This window comes from Cryptomeria japonica, chromosome 5 (genome assembly GCF_030272615.1).
Source record: "Cryptomeria japonica chromosome 5, Sugi_1.0, whole genome shotgun sequence".
In the NCBI taxonomy this organism is placed as follows: domain Eukaryota; kingdom Viridiplantae; phylum Streptophyta; class Pinopsida; order Cupressales; family Cupressaceae; genus Cryptomeria; species Cryptomeria japonica.
In genome coordinates this window covers 432,022,438-432,044,290 of record NC_081409.1, presented here as the reverse complement: position 1 = coordinate 432,044,290, position 21,853 = coordinate 432,022,438, and positions in this window count along the sequence as shown.

Here is a 21,853-nt window from a genome sequence, read left to right as displayed (position 1 = left end):
CTAAAGAAGATTCTTCTCAACTTGAATCTACACATGAAAAGGTTTTTGATCCTAAGAAGGTTCTTGCAGAAGATGATTGGGGATCTCTTGATTTCAATCCCACCTTTGTAGGTGAGTATAGGGTTCCTCCTAGAGAGTTTAAAGTTAAAAAGAAGGAAGAAACTAGAGATCAATCAGTCTTACCTGAACCTATGAGCAATAATTTTGTGGATGCTTCTCAAACTTCTTCTCCTCACACCTCTAATTCTAAAGAATTTGATTCTTTGTCTTATGAAAAACCACCTTTTCTTTCTGAAATGGCTAATCGTTATGGTCATGGTTTTCATATTTTGGCTAAGAGTGGCTATAGCGGAAATGGTTGTGGCACAAATGAACAAGGAATTAAAGTTCCTTTAGAACATAACATGCATGAATATTCATTTGGACTTGGATATAATCTTTCTAAGCCCTCCAAAGCATCTAAAAGACCATCTCTCAGTGTGAATGCTATATTTAGTAGTGATGATGATCTCACTTCAACTAAATCATCTTCTACTTCTATCAACTCTCATTCCCCTCATAAGGAAATCTTGGTGATGAACAAATATCTTTATGACTCCCCTCAAATTTCTAAATCCACTTATGTATCTTTATCTCCTATTCATCATAAAGTCCTTTCCTCTAGGGATAAGGCTCTAATAAATTACACTCATCCCTCTTCTAATATTTCTTGTGACTTTTCTTCTTCAATTTTTATCACTTTATACATGTTTTTGATCTCACTTATAGTTGAGAATTCAGCATGTCATATTCAAATACCTCATTCAATCTATCATGTCTTTAAATAACATTAATGGCTATTATGTTGCTCATCATTATGTGACATTGGTAGCTCATTTACTGGGGGCTCATTGTCATTCATGATGGTAAAATTTCAAGTGCAATCATATTTTTGAAGCAACATAATAGCCTAATTTTTCAATGTTATCTCTTGTTCCTATGGGGACAAGAGTGATTTCATACATCTCTTCCTTTTATGGTTAAAATTTCCCTTTGGGGTAATAGTTTGGAAATATTGATCATCTTTTCTTTAGAATCCTCTTTTCCTAGATATGAGAGAAGATGTGTATTCTCTTTCTTATCCTACCCACTTCTTGTGAGGAGCAATTTACATACACTAATGTCTTTCTTGCATGAACTCATGTGAGTATGTAGTACATTTTGTTTATGCCTAAATCTCTCCCTGGAAGATTGTGTAAGTCCTTCTCATTGACCTTATCCTTGGGAGGCAATGATCTTTTCTTATTTTTATCTAAGGATCCACTTTTTCCTATTTCGTGGATGGTGTGAACTTTATTACTTGATTTTATTCCTTGTATGCATTTGTTGTTGTTTGTTCAAGGATTCTCTCTTACAAGAGGTGTAAGTCCTTGACTACAACCTCTTTTGCACTTGGTAAAATACATCCATAATGAATTCACTCTCCCAATTGGGTTAAAAAGAGCGTCATCCTTCATTAAGAATCACTTTCACCTCGCAAAAGAAGGAAGTATTGCATTCTTATTCTCTTCTTTGTCTTATTCTAGAAGATGTTATATTTGTCTAAGACAATTCCTCTCGGGGATAGGTGTCTTTTGTACAAAGATCTCTTCTCCTCTAAGGATCTCCTTTACACATACTACAGGATATACCTTTTCAACTATCTTATCCTTGCTTAAAGAGTGCAAAACTCTCTTGCTTGGATCTATGACATTGTTGCATTTTTGGGGTATCTTCTTTTGTGATGGAGGTAGGTATCCTTGTTCTACTTTTCTTATGACATAAACATTACACTTTTTGAGCAATGGGTCATTCTCGGAACCAGAGCACAGACTCTTAGAGCGAGATGTCTACATTTTTCTTTTACACAAGGTGATTATTCTCGAAACCAGAGCACAAACTCTTAGAGTGAGATGTCACGCTTTTGTACTATACATATACAAGTTGTAGCATACTCGGGCATAGACTCCTATGAGGCACTTCTAACCTCACTTACACACACATGCACGAGGTTGAGTGGAACTAGCGGCATAAGGCTAGACTTTCTCACTCTCCTCCCTTACATGGATCACCTAGACAGACTCTAGGGGCTAGTTTTCCATGTCCTTTTTCCCATGGATCACCTAGACAAGATCTAGGGGTGAGAAGTCCATGTTTTCTCTCTCACTATTCTTTTCATGGATCACCAATGTGTGTATTCATGCTTTTTTTTCTTCTTTTCTTCTCTTTGCATTTTGTTTCCATTTACATCCTTCATCTTGTGTTAGAGAACTCTCAAATCCTCACACTCTTTGTTGTGTTGGAATTGAGATTTAGTCCTCTTTCTTACCAAATGATTCTCCATTAGTTTTTGATCTCATATCAAATCTTCTTGTGAGCATTTGTTATCAATATTCTTTAACAATTCGAAGTGGTAAACATGATACCCTGTTTCAACTCACTAAAATTAGCAAGCCGAAATAGGGGGGGGCATATAGCTACCCTCAAATTTTCATCACCTTCCTTAGTAAGCATTAGGTGATTTTGTGATCTAACGTGTCTTTTGTAGGGTGCGGTTCCTAACTGTGTACTGCAGATACCGCTGGGGACTTCATTCGACAAACTTATGGATATATCCTTTTTCAAATAATGTTTACTTTTCTGTACTTTAGCTTGCATATGCACGTAGTGTTCATATCACTGCTAAGGTGGGGGCTAAATGTAGCGTCATAAATTGTACGCACTTGCTAGGGTGGTACAATTTCACACCTAGTTTAGCACCCGCCTTGGCACATTTTGCATTTTGCATTGCATTTCCCCTTTAGCACTTAATTAATTAAATTAATAAGTTCTAAGGTCCTATTTTATCATCTCCCATATCATAAAGTTGGGCCCTTTTCATTAAAGTGTGCCCCTTTCATTTTATTCCTCCAATACATCATTTAATCAAAAACCCTAATTAGGTCCTATTTTGAACTTGGGGGCTTGATTTCGGGGGTCAAAACATCTCGAAATCACCTATAACTTCATGATTCTCTCTAAAATCATCATATCCGACGACCCTAAAAATTTGGTGAAAAGTTGTCAGGACCATGGCGCCCGGAGTGCACACGGTCCCGGACATTTCTCCCAAAATTTTAGGAGTGCGATCCAATCATAAAATAAAGCTTAACCCCAAGAAATTGGTGGGAGATTAAATCTCTAAGTCGGCCTAAAGTTGAAATTAAGACCTAGGGTTTCATACATAAGAGCTCTCTTTCTTCATTGGAAAGGATCCAAATTTTTGGTTTCAGGGGCCTTCTATGCAGCGAAAGAGCAGATCTTTGAAGACTTCAACAATATTCAACATCCATCCATCAAGAATTCATCAATTTCATTCATCCATTTAGGGCTTTGAAGGCATTGAAGAGCAATAAGGGATCACCGACTGAAGATTGGTTTGTACCCCTCCCTTGGGGTTGGGTATGATTTCATGATGTTTTCATGTCTTTGCATAAGCTTCATTACATCATTTGTATTCATGCTTTAGATCACTCTACATCTTGATTTGGGGCATTTACATTATCATTTACAAGCAATTAGGGTTTACTTTCTAGGTTGCTCTAGTTTGCTTACTTACATTCTAGGATCTTGCACACACACTACTTTTACAATACAACTTGGCTATTCGTGGAGGTGGAAATCACCAAAGCAGGGGTTTGACTAAGGCAAAACCCTATATAGCCGCCCACCATACCTTTTCAGATATAAGTGCAGGTTTCGGGATTCGGATGAAGCCGCAAGTTGCAGATCCGACGGAAGCAGATGGAGACTGAACTTCGCACCAAATTCCAGCCCAAAAAGCTAGGACAGGGGCGTGGGGTGCCCTGGTCCTACCAAGACAAGGGCGCTGGGCGCCCTGATCCCTAGGACAGGGGCGCTGGGCGCCCTGGTCCTTCTATCAGACAACAAGTTTCAGCATTTTTTCGACAGATTTTTAGGTTGCAAAACAGCAGTTTCAGGAGCAGAATCAGGACAGTGGTGCCCGCACCCTCGTCCTGAACATTTTCACTCAGATTTTAACTCCGAGTACACATCTGCATTCTTGTCTTGTCCTTGTGTTTACAATTTTCCATTGTTTAATCTTAATTCTGAAATCTTGTTACTAGTTCATACTTGCACTTTGGGGTTAAGAATTGAACTTGCATCATTCTATCTATCATTTGCAACAAAGGAATAGAAATCCTAATAGGTAGCCCATGGATCTCTCTTCCACAAAAAGAAGTAGCCAATTGTGTGATACCTCTAGGCTCTTTCATATTCCACAAGTGTGTGATTGAGAGTGAGATTAGGGCATGTTTGCTTAGTGTCACTTTTTCCCCCACACAGGACTTAAATAATGCTTATAGAGGTGGTTCACTGAAATGATGGATGCTTTAGAATTACGAAGAGAATAACTAGGATAAACAGGGGAGAACTGAACTAACTCCATACTGGTTTGTTTGGGCTCACTAACCGCCCTATAGATAGTAGGGGGTGGACTTCAGAATACTCCATACTGCCATACAATAGCTGGACTTGCCATACAATAACTGGACTACTAAACCAGGCATACTAGTTACTCCATACTGCTTCCATACGATCATACAGTAACTAGACCCATAGGTTGGTTGACTGACCTAATTCGATTCTACCATGTCATCAACCTAACCGGATATATTAGTTAGGCTAGTTTGCTTTGATCACTAAGACTTCTCCCACTGTCCCTGAATGGAGAGCAATCAGAATGGATTCGTTCAACTACCAGATATAGAGGAGGTAGGGCTGGCCCAATTCCAACAAGAAGGGCTTTCTTATCAAGTAGGTGCCCCTATCGCCTATCTATAGTAGGGCTAAGGTTGGGCCCTATGAATGAGAAAGGCCCAATCAATAGGCCTATCTATAGTAGGGGATCCAGCGGGAAGGAAGAAGAATAAGTAAGTGCACTGGAGCTCCCCCATTCTAGCAGCTCTTATTTATCCCATTCCAATCCGAATGCGTATATCAGGTCGAGTACTCATTCAGCTTTATTGATTGAATCCAACTGGCCATAGTATCGATCACCCCATTCAGGGGCAAAGCCACCCACCTCCACCCCCACCCCCATCCCCACCACCATGGTCCCCCCCTACCATTCCCCCCCACCTGGGGGTAGGGGTAGGGCATAATCCCAACGTGGAGCAGCTACTTGAACCTCAAGTCGCACGTTGGCTAAGCCGCCCACCCCCACCACCATAGCTATATAGGTAGGGGGTAGGGGGTAGGGGCTGGACATTTTCTTGGGTTAGCTCTTAATCAATGGGGTGGGTGGCCTCTACTATTCTAATGGGTACAACTCTGCAATCTCAATTTCCTGCCTTCACCACCCCGTATGCAAATAGTAGGGCTAGAATGAATGAATTCAATTTTGGATGCCCTTACCTAACCTACCTTACCTTCTCTACCTTCCCCACCCAACCTAACCAACTCTACCTAACCTACCCAACCGGTGGGCAGGTGTACTTATAGGCCTCCCACCCTCTTTTCGATTCTATACGTAACATGGGATTTAGCTTACCCCTACTAGAACCCCTTTCAGGCCCTTAGTCTCCTCCTCCCAGTGGGGTGGGTTTCAGTTAGTGGTTTGTGGTTGAACAGGTATGATCTAGATGACCACATTCTTGTTAAATGGCGCTCAATTTATTGTTGTGCCGGTTGGAGATCCTATTCCATTTCTAAGTCACTTTCCAGCCATTTGAGTCAAATGAATAGATAGGTCATCACATCTTGAGGCAATGTGGTGCACTTCTATCCCACCTAGGGCCATATAGGGAATAAGGGCCAAGTGTTTGAATCCCTCCTAGATCCCATCTATTCAACTATTTCTCCATTCCTAGGTGATACTACCATCGCTATTCCCATTGATTCCACTTCTTGCTACCCTTTTAGATATAGTTCGCCTGCAGGCAGGTTGAACTATTTCTCCATTCCTAGGTGATACTACCATCGCTATTCCCATTGATTCCACTTCTTGCTACCCTTTTAGATATAGTTCTCCTGCAGGCAGGCAGGCAGGCGCTTCACCCAAAACTGTCGAGTGGGATTAGTTCATGTCAAAAAGTACTAGATCACCACCCCTATCCATAGTTATTGGGATGGCTTTATCACCCTGCTTCCATAATGGCAAGAGGGGAACCACAGCCACTACCATTTAGAGTTTTTTCTTCGCCTTTTTTCCTAGGAGAGTGGAAATGCAGGATGAGGTGCACCTAGGAAAGCAGAGAGAGTCGAGGTAATCATCTTTTTGTTGGTTGTTCAAATGAGAAGAAGCAAGAAGGTTGGGCCCGAACAAGCCTCTTCTATACGTCACATGCATGGGTGGTACTGAAAAAATAGAAGAGAGAAAGGTAGGAACTCCCAACCAACCGTGTTATGTATAGAATCGCCATCGAGAAAGGTAGGGCATGCGCCCCGCTGCAAGAACAAACAAACTCTCCATAGAATTGTAGGGGGCTCCTATAGTTGCTGATTTGATTGCCCTGTCCCTACTAGAAGAATGATATCCTTCTTCCCAGTAGGGCCTTCCGTAAGTTGAGTCAAGCCGATTACTCTATCCCGCATGGGTGAAAGGGGTAGAGGAGATGGATGAGAAGGTCTTGGTGGGGAAAGCGAGAACTTGCCAGAAGGGGCGATATGAGATTCGATGCCAGCTCTTATCCATCTTCCAAAAAGAGGGGTTGGGGTGAAGGAGCTATCCGGATCGAGTCCATACACTGCTAATTATGCTTGATCATAATGGTTGGTAGTATCAGACCCATCCAACAATCCCCTCCCACCTTGTTCACAGGGATTCGATCAGCGGAAGGAAGACCTTGCTACTTTTTTAGATAGTGAAAGGCATGCATATTTTATTGCTTTGATGTTTCATTCTTGTTGTGGTTTGTTTCTCTACTACACATGCCATGATACCTATTTGTGGCAACCCTTCCTTCATTTCATTTTCATTTGCCCACCCATCCCAATAACTATGGATAGGGGTGGGCATGTGTAGTCTATAATCGCTTCCTTCATCATGGTGGGTGTGTTGTTTCCAGTGGGCCCTATCTTTGCTCATCTTCTTCGACCAGAATTTTCAATTCTAGATGATAGAACTTGTTCTAGGGTTGGTCTAGTGCCCTACTATCTATAGGGGTACACCCCATTTAGAATAGTAGGGATAGGTAGGTCCTGAGGTGAATAAGTTTCATAGCTAAGATATTATGCTCACCCACAGGCAAAGAGATAGATGTTACTCCACCCAGCCTCCCAACCCACCTCTGAGTACATGCTCTTTTCCACCTTTCCTAGCCCCTGTTGGTGAGAAAGATATGCAATCATTCATTTCGAGCCAACCCTGAGGGTCCTAATCACTCAACCTGGGGGAGGGAATTAAGAAACCCCGTGGTTCCTCATCATTCTGGGGTGGCTAAAAGACTTGCGATAGCAGGGGGGAAGTGGCCTAGCCCAATGTATGAATAAGGAAAACTAGGAGAGGAGGTGGGGAGAACCCTGGAAAGGATAAAAAATACGACCATAAGCATGAACTATGAAAGGTTGGGCAGGCGAGTCGAATGAAATGTAGGTCTCACCTCTCCCCTTTCTATAGCGGTAATCAAAATGATTTTCATTTTCCCACGTGGATGAAACAGAGATACCTGCAATGATAGATCTGGATTGACGTGGATAGTGATAATGGATCTTACATAGAGATGGTCCCCGACATCACTAACACGAGCTACTGCAGATTGGGTTGTTGGTGTGCATGTGAGCATATGTCGATGATCACTTGATGATCACGCATAAAGGGAATAACAAGGGAAGGGTCATTATTGGTGACCAAGCTTGGTAGGGAACAAGTTTCTATATTCCCATAGCTTGGCCCACTTTGATCACCCTTATCTCACTTGGTGCCAGTAAGGGAGGGGAAGCCCCATCGGATTCATGCACACAGAGCTACCCTCATTTCGGTCCAATCGGTTGGTTGGGAGACCTCTGTGCTTCACCAAGAACTTCATGCTTGCAAGGTGAGAATAGAACCAAGTGAGAATGTGGTGGGAGCGATTGGTGTTAGTTACTCATTCGGGAGATATGAGGGAAGAAAGGAAGCACCAAATCATTTCCCATCATTTCCTTTGGTTCCATAGGGGAAATCTTCGGTCTAACCCAATTATTTGGGCCTAACAGCTTTTAGAGTAGATGGTAATGATTCAGCCCATTCCTCTACGTTAAGAAAAAGCTATTTTTTACCCATTTCTTCTCCGAACAAACAGAAAACCTAGGCAACCCCGGTGGAGTTGAGCCTATATCCCACCCAGATACTCCTTGAATAAGCGGGTGGTCACACCCAAACTTAGATGGTGGGAAGTTGATGCTTGATTCACAATCCTTTCTCCGATCCCTGATTCGTTGTCTTTTCTTCGAGACCATGTTCTCGGGAATCAAGAAACTATGTCCTAATGTCCCCACCCAGGAACTATGATGGGCTTACACCCCCTAACTCGCTATTGGGGTCGAGGGGGCTGAATAAAAAGCCTTTAGAATGGGCATTTTTGGTTTTCAAACCAATCTCTGGTTTGTGCCATATCCACGAATAGTAGGTCTCTTCCAAATAGGATTAAATAGTCCCACCGTCCACTCTTTCTGATTTGGATCTAACCAATCCATTTCTTAGCCTGGTCACTGCATATCCAAACACACTATGGTAATCTGCAACTTCTATCCTATGACTCACTTTATTCACCTCATCTGATTTCACCTCCACGGAATGAGTATAGTATTTACGCCCTTATACTCCCACCCACGGGCTTTATAGGAGCTATCTTTTCTCTCTGACCAAACAAATTCCATCGATGGGATTTGAATCATGATTATGTTGCAATTTGCAAATGTGATCATGTAGCAACTCAGCCTTGAGGGTCTTAATCACTCAACTCTAATAACCCGTGAGTTCTGTAGGTGGCTAAATAACCTTCCATGCGATAGCAGAGAAAGGCGCTAGCTGACAAGTAAGGAAGCAGAAGAACCTAGAAGGGAGAAAGCATGAGAACCTACCTGGAACTAGAGAATGAGGAAAAGCATGGGATTTTGAAGGAGTTGAAGTAGAATAAGCCCTAGCCCCTATTTACTTATTTTGTTCTCACAGGGAAAAAGAGCTAGCCAAAATAGTTTAGTTCCGGGCACGGGGATAGAGCCCGGGGTGAGATATAAAGGGTCCACTTGTCGATACAAGGTACGACTTCTTTAGCTATTAGAAGGGGGGGCCCTTCTATGAATAGGCCAGTGCATTTCTAGAATCCCAGTCCATGCAACACTTGACCGTGTTCTATCTAGTGAGCACCCCCCCGCCTTCCCCTACCATTCCCCCCCACCCCGAGCTACCCAGAACTATAGCTATTATAGAGGGGTGGGGGGGGGGCCTACTCTATAATGGGGATCACTATCACTGGTTTAGATTTGGACACCCACCCCACTAGTTTGGACCCCCGCATCACTGTACCTCGATCTGGCCATAGTAGAGTGGGGGGCATCACCTTGATCTAGTATGGCTCATTACTGTACCTCGATCTGGTATTGACTAGTACACCCTATCCACCGCTATAATTCCCAACCACTCATCCTAGGGGGGTAAAGTTTTGGTGAATATACCATTCTTCGAGCATCCAGTTCCACTCTGATCCACTTTCTCTTCTGAGCTTCCCTCTGTTACCGCTGAAAGATTTGTTTAATTTGGGTGGATACGACTTATTGCATTCTTGAATGGTGTCTAGAGCTGAGCCGGGGAGGAAGGAACCTAGATGGATGATGTCAGAATATCTGGAGCTCCCCACACTCCACTTCCATTGAGTGAAAGCGGTGAGTTTAGTGAGCTACTTCCCACAGTGCCGAAAGATGGAGGAAAGTACGGGAGAGGATCGAGGATTCACATGAGTCGAGCTAAGGGGTTCGGTTAGAGCTATTTCAAAGAATCAATCCATCTTGCCTCTTATAAGATATAGCCTTCATAGGCCTTCCACACCTTTATGGTCTGTATGGTAGGCCAAACCCTGGAGATCGACACCTTTGGAAGCAAGCAAGCAGCTTCATACGTCCCACCCAGCACATGCAAACATTCGATCCAAAGGCCCGGAGAGGGATGCCGACTTTATCGATCGAGTGAAAGCCCACCCCAATCTATATCATGATTTCATGATGTTTGTTTGTTAATCATCCTTCCTTCGAGCGGGGTTTGATGGTGGCCTTTGCCTTCCTCGATCGGATGCACTTGATTGGATTTGAATGTAGCTGGTCCGTTGTTCGTTCCAGCCTTAGGGATTGATGTTTCGGTTTCACCGTTCCATCCAGAAATAAAGAAAGAAGGATAGAAAGATAGACAAATAGGTGTGGGAGAGGCGGTCGTGCTCTCATATATATATATATATATATATATATATATATATATGTATCGAGAGTTGGGGTTTCAAGTGATAGCCTGAGTTTATGTTTCTTGGAAAGAAAGCCGAGAGGGGATGCCTAAATAAACCAAGAGGCACTCGATTGGTTATAATAGTATTAATGAATGGAGGCACATGCAAACATCTAGTTTTGGTGGTTTAGTTCGACTCCTTGACTTGCTTTCTTTCTGTCTGTCCTTCTTTATCTTCCACCCACCTGGGTGGATGGTAATATGGGGATGGGTGGGTGGTAATAGCTTTCTTTGAGCACTTGGATCCTTTCTTTAAATCTCGGCTTGGTCAACTTGATTCCTTCTCTCTGGTCTTTCTATCTTTCTTTCTTTTGGTTAGGGATGGTGCTAACACCACCAGTTCCAGTTTTGGGGCTTGAACTTGATCAATGGAACTATGGATGAGAGCTCGACTGAGAGGAGTACAATTTGGTTGGGAGAAAAGGATGGATGCAAAACCAGAATTCACAGGTATCTGCCCACATTCGAACAGAGTGAACCTGGGCCGATCCACTCTTAAGACTGCTTTTTATGGTGACTCGAGTTCTTAATACCATAATAAGATGCGGCGGCCTTGGCCTTCCTTTCTCGGGTTTATTGGAAAGAATATTGTAAGTTCAGTAGGAAGAAGCGGGACTTCTAAAAGAAAGACATTTGGAATAGAGGCAAGTGAAGAAAGCTCCAATGAAAACAAAGGCGATCGCCTATCAGACCTAGCTCGCTCTACCCCCCATAATGATAGTTGAGGATCGGGCTAGCATGTTATCTAATTATTCACAACTGAACCCCTTTGCTCCCCACCATTCATACAAGCTTCCCTCTCTTCTGGCTTCAGCTATCCCACCTTCGCTCTACTGCCTGGTTCGGTCACGATTCCAAGATTCAGTGCGAGAAAGGTTGACTTCTCTTTGTCTCCTCACCTCTCCTTCAAAAGCTATTGGGCAGATGGGGCAACCGGGCCCGTACACCCCTCAATACCGAGACTCAAGGAACATTTTGTAATTCTTCCCTCTGTTCTTCGTTCTTCCCGAGAAGGGGTAGTGATATGATTGGTTTCAGCAACTAAAGGGTTCAGTCGTTCCTCCCTCTCCCAACCCATGGGTTCAAAGGCCTTCCTTCATGGCTTTTCGGGCCTTAACAAGTAGATAGGAAACTAGAAAAGTATGAAACCATTGATCAATACGAGCAAGTGTTGATGGAATGCGGAAACCGGAGAAACTAGCAATCAATCGATGAATAAAACCCTCTCCACTTGTGGGTTCTACCAGTAATCAAGAGAAAAGAGGGGCCTAACTATCTCCCCCCAGGTGGGGGGGCTATAGTTGGGTGGGAGGAGATAGGCCGGCCAAACAACCCTTTACCCGCACACAGATAAAGATCCATTCTTTCCGATAAAGAAAGGAAGGCGATTCCCTTTGCTTTTGCCATTTTTCTATACATGTATTATTGCTCAACAATATATAAAGGGCAGAATCATAACTGGAATCAATAGCTTTTGAAGCAGCGTTCGTTGATAGCTTTTCCCAACACTTCAGTTGCTAACTCCACCTCTATGGCTTTAAGCATTGGATCAAGACTCTCATGGCCATCATGATCAGATCCACTCAACTCAAAGGAACTGTGCTGGAAAGTAACTCTTAGTCGGCAAATCAGTGAGTCGGGTACGACACAGCATCTTTCAACATGGACCCAGACCCGTAATCATGGAACCTAGCTAAGGGGGGGGCAATAAACTGCTTTCTGAGATTGGGTCTTTCTTATTAATGGCATACGGTAAGAAATCTCATAGGATCGAGAACAACATTCTGTGTGGGGATGGGTGGGGGGTAAAGTTCAATGCACCACCTTTATCAGAAGGAAGGCCCTTCTCGACTCTTGAGACTATAAGTCAAGGAGATAGAGAGAAGAATGAGAGTCCAACCCCTTGGGAAGAGGTGGATAGTGTCACTCGACTAGAACAAGTATTTGGTTTGAATCTTGCTCATCACAACAACACAATCTGGTTCATCGATTCATTGAAGCAACCCCAAAGGAATGAACATCAATTGAAAGCGAAGAATTTTGATCCTGCACTGGTGAAGCAAACAAATAAATGATATCCCTAGCTGGCTTTAGTCCTAATCTTCCCACCTTCCCGCCTACTGAGAATGGTATGACGTTCATAAGAGTTTGTGGCCAGAGCAGAGGGATGAAAAAGCCAAAAGTGGGGATCGAACCAACCCTTAGCTTAGCTGCTAAACTCGTCATATTAAATAGTATTAACAATTGAACTCGTCAATAAATCTGCATCTCCTTCAATATGAATACTGACCAACAGAGCCAGCAGTGAAGGGACTCAACCTTGAAAGAGCCCATAGCCCAGTGGGAATGAGAATGAGTCATATAGGTACTAGTGTTGATTGGTTCAGGTGGGAAGATTCTATACGTAACATGGGTTCAAATAGAACCCCCCGTGCTTCATCACCCTCTTATTCCCACCCACCCATTTTGGACGTCTAGAATCCACCTTGCCATGACATGATGAATAAGAGATTGATCCTTGACACCCCTACTATTCTTAAGGATGAGATCGATCGACGGATCATCGAATTGCTCTTAAGAATAGTTGAATTGTTGTTGGCATGTTATGTATATAATTTGGCCCCGGAACTAAGATTGGGTGGGTGGGAATCAACTATAGCCCCCCCACCCTTCTGGCATGTGACGTATAGAACTCAATGATCCATCTCAATGGCCCAGATAATGTTGAGGGCGATGGATAGATGGATACAAATTAGGATAGACGGATAAAGATTAGGATAGACGGAACTTGACGATCCATCTCTTCCGCATTTTGACGATCCGTCGATCGAATGAAATTGTTATTCATGCATGAGTGTTCCTACTTCTGAGTGCCTTTGGGATGGTGCTTAATTGGGGCTAGTATTCTGACTTACTATGGGTGCATTTTCGACAATCTCTTTAGGCGGCTATAGATGCCTTTTTTACAGGTGAATTGGTGGGATATAGGCAGTCCAGCACCTCACTTTCTTTCTCATGACAAGGGGTCTAAGGGAGAAATATGAAGCTACTTACTTTGTTTATGGCTTTGATGCTGGTGAGTCTGCTCGCTATGAATCCACAGCTGACGAATCTAGAACAGGATATGCTGCTAGCGGGAATGCTAGTCAAAGTGATGGTAGGAAAGTTGGAACTAGCACATAAAAGTCAACAACAAGATCAATGGGTTCCAGAATTAGCTAATATGGATATGCATCTCGATCTATCTCTGCTGGTGGATCCACTGCTTGTGGTTCCCAGTAATCAATGAGCTTTCAAATTGGAAGGAATGCAACGGACTAGAAAACTACTGCTACCCAAAAATCTTTTTTTTATGTGCCTCTGCCTTCATAGTAGGTTATGCATCTGTATCTACATATGGTGGAACTAGAATAAGAACTGTATGATATCAAACTGATAGCTCTACATCTGGATCTGTAACTACTATAACCCCTATGTCTAGGTCTAACACTGATGGCGGCTTTGTATATGGTTAAACGAGACCAACTTGCATATTGACTAGTTGTCCAAAGTAAAAAGCCGGTTCTTCGATTTGATCTACATCTTTATATCAATTTGCTATGGGGTCCACTGGGTGGTCAATCGGCAATGTCTTTTGCTCTATCACTTATGTTACTTAAATTCTTAGTGCTACTACCTCCACCTATGCCTTTAGTGCTTAAACTTCTACTGCTGATACCTATGGTTTTATTGCTAATGGATAAACTGATTCCATACCAACTTAGCTTCCTACCGCCCACCCTTTTATATTCTATATATTTTTAGTTTTTTTAAAGTAGATAATAGACTTGATTTCAGCTCGACTTAGGGGAAAGCGCGACCCTTTCTTGCTTATTCAGTGAGGCTTCTCGCCCTATTCTTATTGATGGCAAACATTAGCTCGACATAATGTTTTTGAATGTTGATTGGCATAAGAATAAGAGTAAGATGGAGCAAGAGTAAGGCATGTGTAGAGTGCATGGTGAGAGAGTAAGTGCCTTACGATGTGAGAAGGCTCTGGTTCTGAGTTGAGGGGAGTTGGCTCTCCTGACTAAATGATTACCAGTGATATCTCTTACTAACTCTCTCTACAATACAGGTATGGGAGACTGTCTAACTCTACAACCTTACGAGACAATACTAGGTATCACTACCATGCTCCCACTATCACACTCCATCCACTAGTGCCCGTATGAGAGGAGATTTCTCCAAGTGCTTGTCTCATTAGTTCCTTGTCTTCCTTTTCAGTGCTTGCCTCATCAACTGCCTATAATAAGTCTCTATACTTCGACTATAGTATAGCTATAGTACAGGGATCAATAGTAGGTGTCAATTGTGGGTTCCATAAGTCGGCACTGCCTTATACATAGGTGAATGGGCTTGCCTCATCAACTGCCCTTACTCTCCAATAGCAGGAATGGAGACTGCACTATAGTAAGGACTTACCCACTACAAACATCATTCTTTTAGAGCCTTAGGCTCCATCGGACCCTACAAAGGAATTGGAGACTTTCCTTCCTTTGCTTGCCTTCTTACTTTCCATCTTTCACACTGTGGGAGGAGACATGCCTTCCTTCTTTCTCGAGTCCTTTTCTTCTTACTTACCTTCTTTCACACTATGGGAGTGGGTTCACCTACTTTCTTCTACATAAATGAGACCTACATTCTTCCATCAAGCAAGGCATTCTTCCATGAAGCAAGGAACTATTCATGAGGGGAAAGGAAATATTCATGAGCATGAGCTAGCGGGGATCACTACCGAGGATCACTAGCGATCACTAGGGGGAGATTGACCTTACAACGGTTATTGTGGGTTCCATAGATCCTCCAATAGCAGGAAGGGGAATGAGAAGGAAAGCATTCATTCATTCTCTCCAATAGGGGGGGAACAAGAAGGAAAGCATTCATTCGTTAGCTGAAAAGTAACACTCGCTGGGTTGGAAGCACTTCTTTCATTGCTAGTAATGTAGGGGTTCGCAATAAGGAATGCGAACGAAAACAAAAGCTTTCATTGGTTCTCTCTGGGAACTAGTGGTTCTCTACAATAGGGGAACAAAAAGGAAAGCTTTCCTACCTCGTTACCAAAGGAAGGAATAGACAATGCGAAGTGAGATACACAGTTAACATTGTACTGAGTTAGCCAAGCGATAGGTCTAGTGGGGATAGTAGGTATAAGATACTGCCTTAGATACTGCTAGGGGAACGACAAGGAAAGCATTCATTGGGGATTACTAGTTCCTTGGGTCTGTAGATGCCTAGATACATCTCACCCCCCCCCATAGTTTCAGAGACTACCCATTAGGTAGATTGTCTCATTCCTTAGGCTCAACCGGGAACCAGATTCATCTAGCCCTTACATAGGGTGAGCCAGAGACTAGGCCCGCCAGACTACCTAATCTAGGTGGTGTAGTGCCAAGCTCTCCTACCTTCCATAATAGTATAGATAGTAGCAATAGTGTAGATAGTAAGGTGACAGTTAGGAACACGATTGATCCAATGGTTCTACCTCGCCTACGTTGGGTTTACCCCCCTATACTAAGCGATAGCTTTCTTGATATTATATATGTAATTACCCCATTCTGAGCCTTGGGAGATCCCTAACAATGGGACTCGATAATAGTATAGATTGTAAGGAAGGCCTTGCCACACCTACATCACCCCCCAAAAGATAAAAAGAGATAAGGAAGTGTTAGCCTTTATACAATAGGGTTAGCGAGAGCCTGGGACCGCGAGATCCTTCATCTTGGGGCTCAACTGGGAACCAGATTCATCCAATAGGGTCAGCGCCTTAAGTTACCGGGACCGCGTAAGTAAGCATAACTAGCCTAGAATATATAGAGTATAGTAGTCCCCTTAGTGCCTGTGCCTCCATGAGACTATTAGCCTTTATCCAATAGGGTCAACCAGAGCCCGAGACCGCAGGAACATACTACCTTATTCATTGCCTTAACCACTTCAGGAATAGACTATAGGAACAGACTCCCCTTCTTATACTATATATATACGCACTTCTATACATGATCTTGGGGGAGATACCCCAACCCCCCTGATACAACCTTCTCATTCGTTCGTCTGTTACCTATTAGATTATATAGGAGGGCCTAGCAGACTGCCCTTCATATGCCTATAAATATATTATAAGATATAATAGAGGCTTTAACAAGCCCATATTATGGATCGCACATGGCGAAACAAATGCAATATTCGGCATTTATCTTCGGCAAAATGGGCCATCGTTGTTCTCTGTTCTCATCTTCATCAGACGAAAGGGCTCAACCTAACTAGAGAAAGGGGGGCCTGCATCTGGGGACCTAGACCTATCTATAGTACTGGGACTCTACACCTTCTGGATCTGGGTATGGACTCGACCGATAGATAGGGAGAGCCAATCAATGTGACCTTTTCATTAGTAGGTTGACTCAACTCTTCTTTCAATTGGGGAGAGGGGAGAGCCTATTAATGTGACCAATAGGGAGATTATACTTCTTTCACTTGGGCAACTAGCTTCTCCTACTGCTCCTAGATATTGATCTCAAACCGCTATGAGGTCCACTCTATCTCCAACTGGATTATTTTCTATTGGATCTCCACCAAGTATGCACTTTTAATCTCCTTAAAAAGATCCCAATCAATAGTCCCAATAGTCTCGAGGGTCCTACCCACACCTACTGTACTGATGTGTGGTGTCATTTGACTGAATACATGATTCTAGTGTCTTCCATCTACACTCCTTTTGTTCCGCTAGCTATGGAAATGCGGAGCTGGGGTCAGAGAACCTAGGATGCCTAAAGCATAGTAGAAGCATGAAGAAGCCTGTAGCGAACCGAATAGAGAAACCAACTTGGGAACATAACACTACTCAAATTATTAGTGGTGCTCCGCCTTTTCCTCTACTTGTGATACCTAGGCCTTTGCTCTCTTCTATCCTACACATTCTTTAGGCACCTCATTAGGGAATCTAGCTATTGTGTAGAGATGTTATGCGACACATTTTGGTAGGTAGGTGGGATGGATTCTCGACCTTTTTGCAGCCCATTTCGGGTCATTTCGATCTAGATAGATCAGTAATTAAGATTGCTTGAGTGAGCTACCATGAGTGGTTAGGTGCGCCATTAGTGATGATTAGGTGCATGGAACGAGCGATTGTTGTGTATCTTGGGGGATTGGGACAGATAGGTGGATGGCGGGTCCAAGATGGATTTCAACTTGTAGGATGTGCAATGAGATGGGTTTACTTTTTGATTTACAATACTACCTTTTTATGCCTAGTCCACCACTCACAAAGTAGAAGTTTATGATGAGCCACAGCTCTCAAAAATAGGGGTCTGGGGGCTACATAGGTTGTCACTCTAATACTAAGTTACATTGAGGAGGGAATACTTTAAGTTGATTAGCACAGAAAAAGAAAGGCAATGTGCTTGATTCCACTCTGGTCTTACTCATACATAGAGTTCCCTTGCAGTTTTGTCATTCACTATCCAATCGGGTCTCTAGGATCAATCCTTGACTACTAATGTGGGTGCAAAGGTGTTATGTTATATGTACAGATTCTGTTATATGTATGGATTATGAACACAATTTCATGTGCCAAATAAATGAGATGTCCGGCTTTAATCGTTTCTATAACACCTCTGTTGCCTCCCTATGAATCTAGATAAAGAAACTTATGTGAATCACTATCTATTGATGTTTTCCCCATTGCCGATTCCGAGTCAACTTAAACATATTATCCATATAGAGTTTAGCCAACTAGGGAAGGAAGTTTCTAAGTAGAGTGGGTAGGGGAAGGACAAAAGGGAGAGCTATTCGGGGGTAGGGGGTGGGCATGTGTAGTATAGAATCAAGATGCTTTGGGAGGGAACGAGGAGGGCTACACTGAGATGGCCCCCTAGAATTTATAGCTGGTTGCCCCCTCCTCCTGCTCGCTTATGTATTGAACGTTCAATCCCCCTCTAGTTCGGAGGAGATAGCAACTCAGAAGATGTTGAATAGTAGGGCCTTTATCTCTATATGTCACATGGGTGGGTGGGCCCCTACTATTCTATGGCCCTCATATGGCATTTGGAACTCAATCTCAATCTCCAATTATGGAGTTGGAACCCGCAACAGGAATAGTTGAGGGATAGTTATTATGGAGTTCCCATCCTTGCAGAACCGTGCCCTACTATTTGAAGGTGGGTAGCTTTCCCTGCCCCAGGATGGAGGAACTAATCAACTATTCCTACCAAGCTGAGGGTGAAGGATGGAGCCCTACTATTCTAAGAGAGGCCCCTACAATTCTATGGCGGATAGTAGTGTAGCGTAGAAATTAGGAAACATCAAAACATAAGTAGATCAATCAAAACGCAAGACATGATAACTTAATCATAAAAACACTAATTGAAATGAACCTAATTCCAAAGCACATTCAATGGAGGTATGAAAACAAAGCATTCAAAATGAAAATTATGCAAACCAGACGTAGAATTGAATACTCCTTCCATGTGGCTCCATTGTTGTTATTTCCTCTTCAATGGGTTTGTGGATCTCACCTACAAGTGCGCACACAATTGAAAGCAAGATTTGATGAAAAAAATTCAAGAGTACTAGAAGCATAAGTTCGGTAGTTTGATAGAAAATTCGGATTCATGAAGGATTCGAAGGATCAAGGGTTTTGATTGAAAAAAACATCCAATTTATAGGGAAATTGGAGAAATGAACAAATTAGCATGATAGTGATTCGAATGGAAATTCAAATCAAGAATAGCAAAATTATGACATGTTGCTATGCAAAGATTTATGACAATTTTATGACAAATTCTATGACAAATTGCTATATCAAGACAAATTCTATGACAAATTGCTATGTCAAGAGTATGACGCATGAAGCACAAAAATAGGGAGCACTAAAGACAATTTAATTAGGTGGAATTGCAATTAGGAAATTAGAAAATAGGTGGAAATTAAGAATTAGAAATTAGAAATTAGGAAATTAATGAAAATTAGAAATTAGTGAACTAATCAATAATTTTTCATTTATTAATTAATTCACTCACAAAGAGGAATATTTAGCCAATTAAATGAATATTTAATTGTAATGAGAAAACTTAGGATAAATAAGTAATTTATTAATCCTAAAGGAAGAAATGACACATTAGGTTAAATGAATAAATCATGAAACCCTAGAAGACAAATTAGAAATGCAAAAATGACAATTAGGTCTTGATTGAAGATAATTAATGTCATGATTTTGAATTGATAAATGATCAATGCAACAAAATGATTTGATCGATAAATGCGCCAATTGACGAGGAACAATGACAAATTGATCCAAATTGACATAATTGAGACAGACAATGATCGATAGCGAAATAATCGCAAAATGACAAAATTGACAAGAGGACGAGGATCGATGATAAAATAGGTTGCAAGACGACAAGATTGAAAATGACCACGATTAATGAAAAATCGATCGCAAGATTGACAGGATTGATAAAGAGGACAAAACCCTAATTAGGATTGACAATGTCCAAAATGATAAGATTGATGATAAAATTGATAAGATTGTCAGAAGGACAAAACCCTAGTTAGGATTGACGATCTCCAGAATGATAAGATTGAATACGCACATTGATGCGATAGGATAAGATTGATCAAAATCATGACTGGATAATGTTGTCGACAAGACCAAATTTGAGGACGAGATGATTGAAGAATGTAGAAGAATGACTCAATGTTCACAAATGATAAAGACCAAGTGCGTGACATAGGAGAAATGTTAATGCGACGCAAAAACCTAAAATGAGGCAATGCGCAAATGTTAAAATATGACTTCGCAAGCGTTGACCATTTTTAGGTGTCTACAAGTAGAATTCTCTGAGACTGAGGTTAGCTCGCATGGGCCTTTCTAATAAACTACTTTCTTCCAGATGGATGGTTCCTTACCCCCAACAATGCTGAAGGATGGGCTATGATTCCTTGGGCCAAGAATAGATAGTTGGCACCCCCGGATGGAAATAGATTCTATACTGAACTCGATGTAAGTCATTGATTTTCTACTTCACTCCTTTCCGCCCCCCTATTCTCCCTCCTCCCCCTCTGGTGCCATCAAGAGGTGCTTGCCCCCTCCAGTTAACTCGAAGCACTAGCTCCATTGATGGAGCGACCCCTGGCCCCCCCTGCATGGAGGTAGATTATTGTAGGCGTTTGCCTCGACCAACTATCTCTTCCCACCCACCCTTATTCTAGCAGGCTAATTAATTAACCCTATAGTTTCTTTGGCTGCTCGATATCGATGTGCCAAATTATATAGAGGGGGGGGCGGGGTGGGCCCCTGGGTTGGGTTGGGGATTATAGTGGTGGGTGGGAGAACCCACTATTATATGCAGGCCCCCCTATCAATTCTATGGGGCAACCTCTAGTAGGCTAATGCCATTAAGGCTACCCCTACCCCCTACCCCCGATGCCTAAGTGGGCATGTTACGTATAGAATCTTACCCCAGCCTATGAATAATAGGGGCTAAAAACAACTATGAGTTATCCATGATCCCCCTACCATTCTAGCCGGTGCAACAATAATAGAATAGTAGGGGCTTTCCAATCGTGCCTATAGATAGTAGGGGGCCCTATCCTCGGGGGCATGTTACGTCTAGAATCGATAAGAATCTCAAAAGGGGGCAATTCATAGTAGGGGCCTCGCCCCAATAGAATACCGGCCCATTATCTTGCCCTTTAATAGTAGGGGGCCATAGAAAACTAAACCATATTAGCAACTGGCAACCGGGGGCCACCCACTTTATTAATCAGTGCCCCCCACCCCCCCACTATAGTTGGAGGGAGATATAGTTTCTATAGTTTTCTATGGATAAGCTTGCTAGCCCTTGGTGAATAGTAGGCTCCCTTAGAATAGTAGGGATTGACTGATTCATTAAGCCCCTACCATTCTATAGGTAGTCAGTATATAGTAGTAAAGTAAACACCCGTTCCTATTTTCCTAAATTCCCGCCCTAAAATTGCCAGGTAGTTGAGATAGATTGGTTTCAGATCCAGATATGGAACTGGAATGGGCTATGCCTTCACCCATGCCACTGGTTTGAAAACCCAACAAGCATTTGTATCTGGGTCTATGAATAGAAAAGGAATAGGCTTTGACTCTGGTCACGGACCTAAATTAGGAATAGGCTTTGGATCCATAGGCCCTAGATATTCTATCGATTACTCTGGAATAAGCTCTTCAATGATTTATGGTTTGACCCAGGCAAGCAACGAGATCTAGATCCAGAGGCTATGGTTTTCCAATGAAGTCTTGCTCTACCTCTGATATCTCTATCGCGGCTTCCCTCCTATCTCTAGAGCCAACAT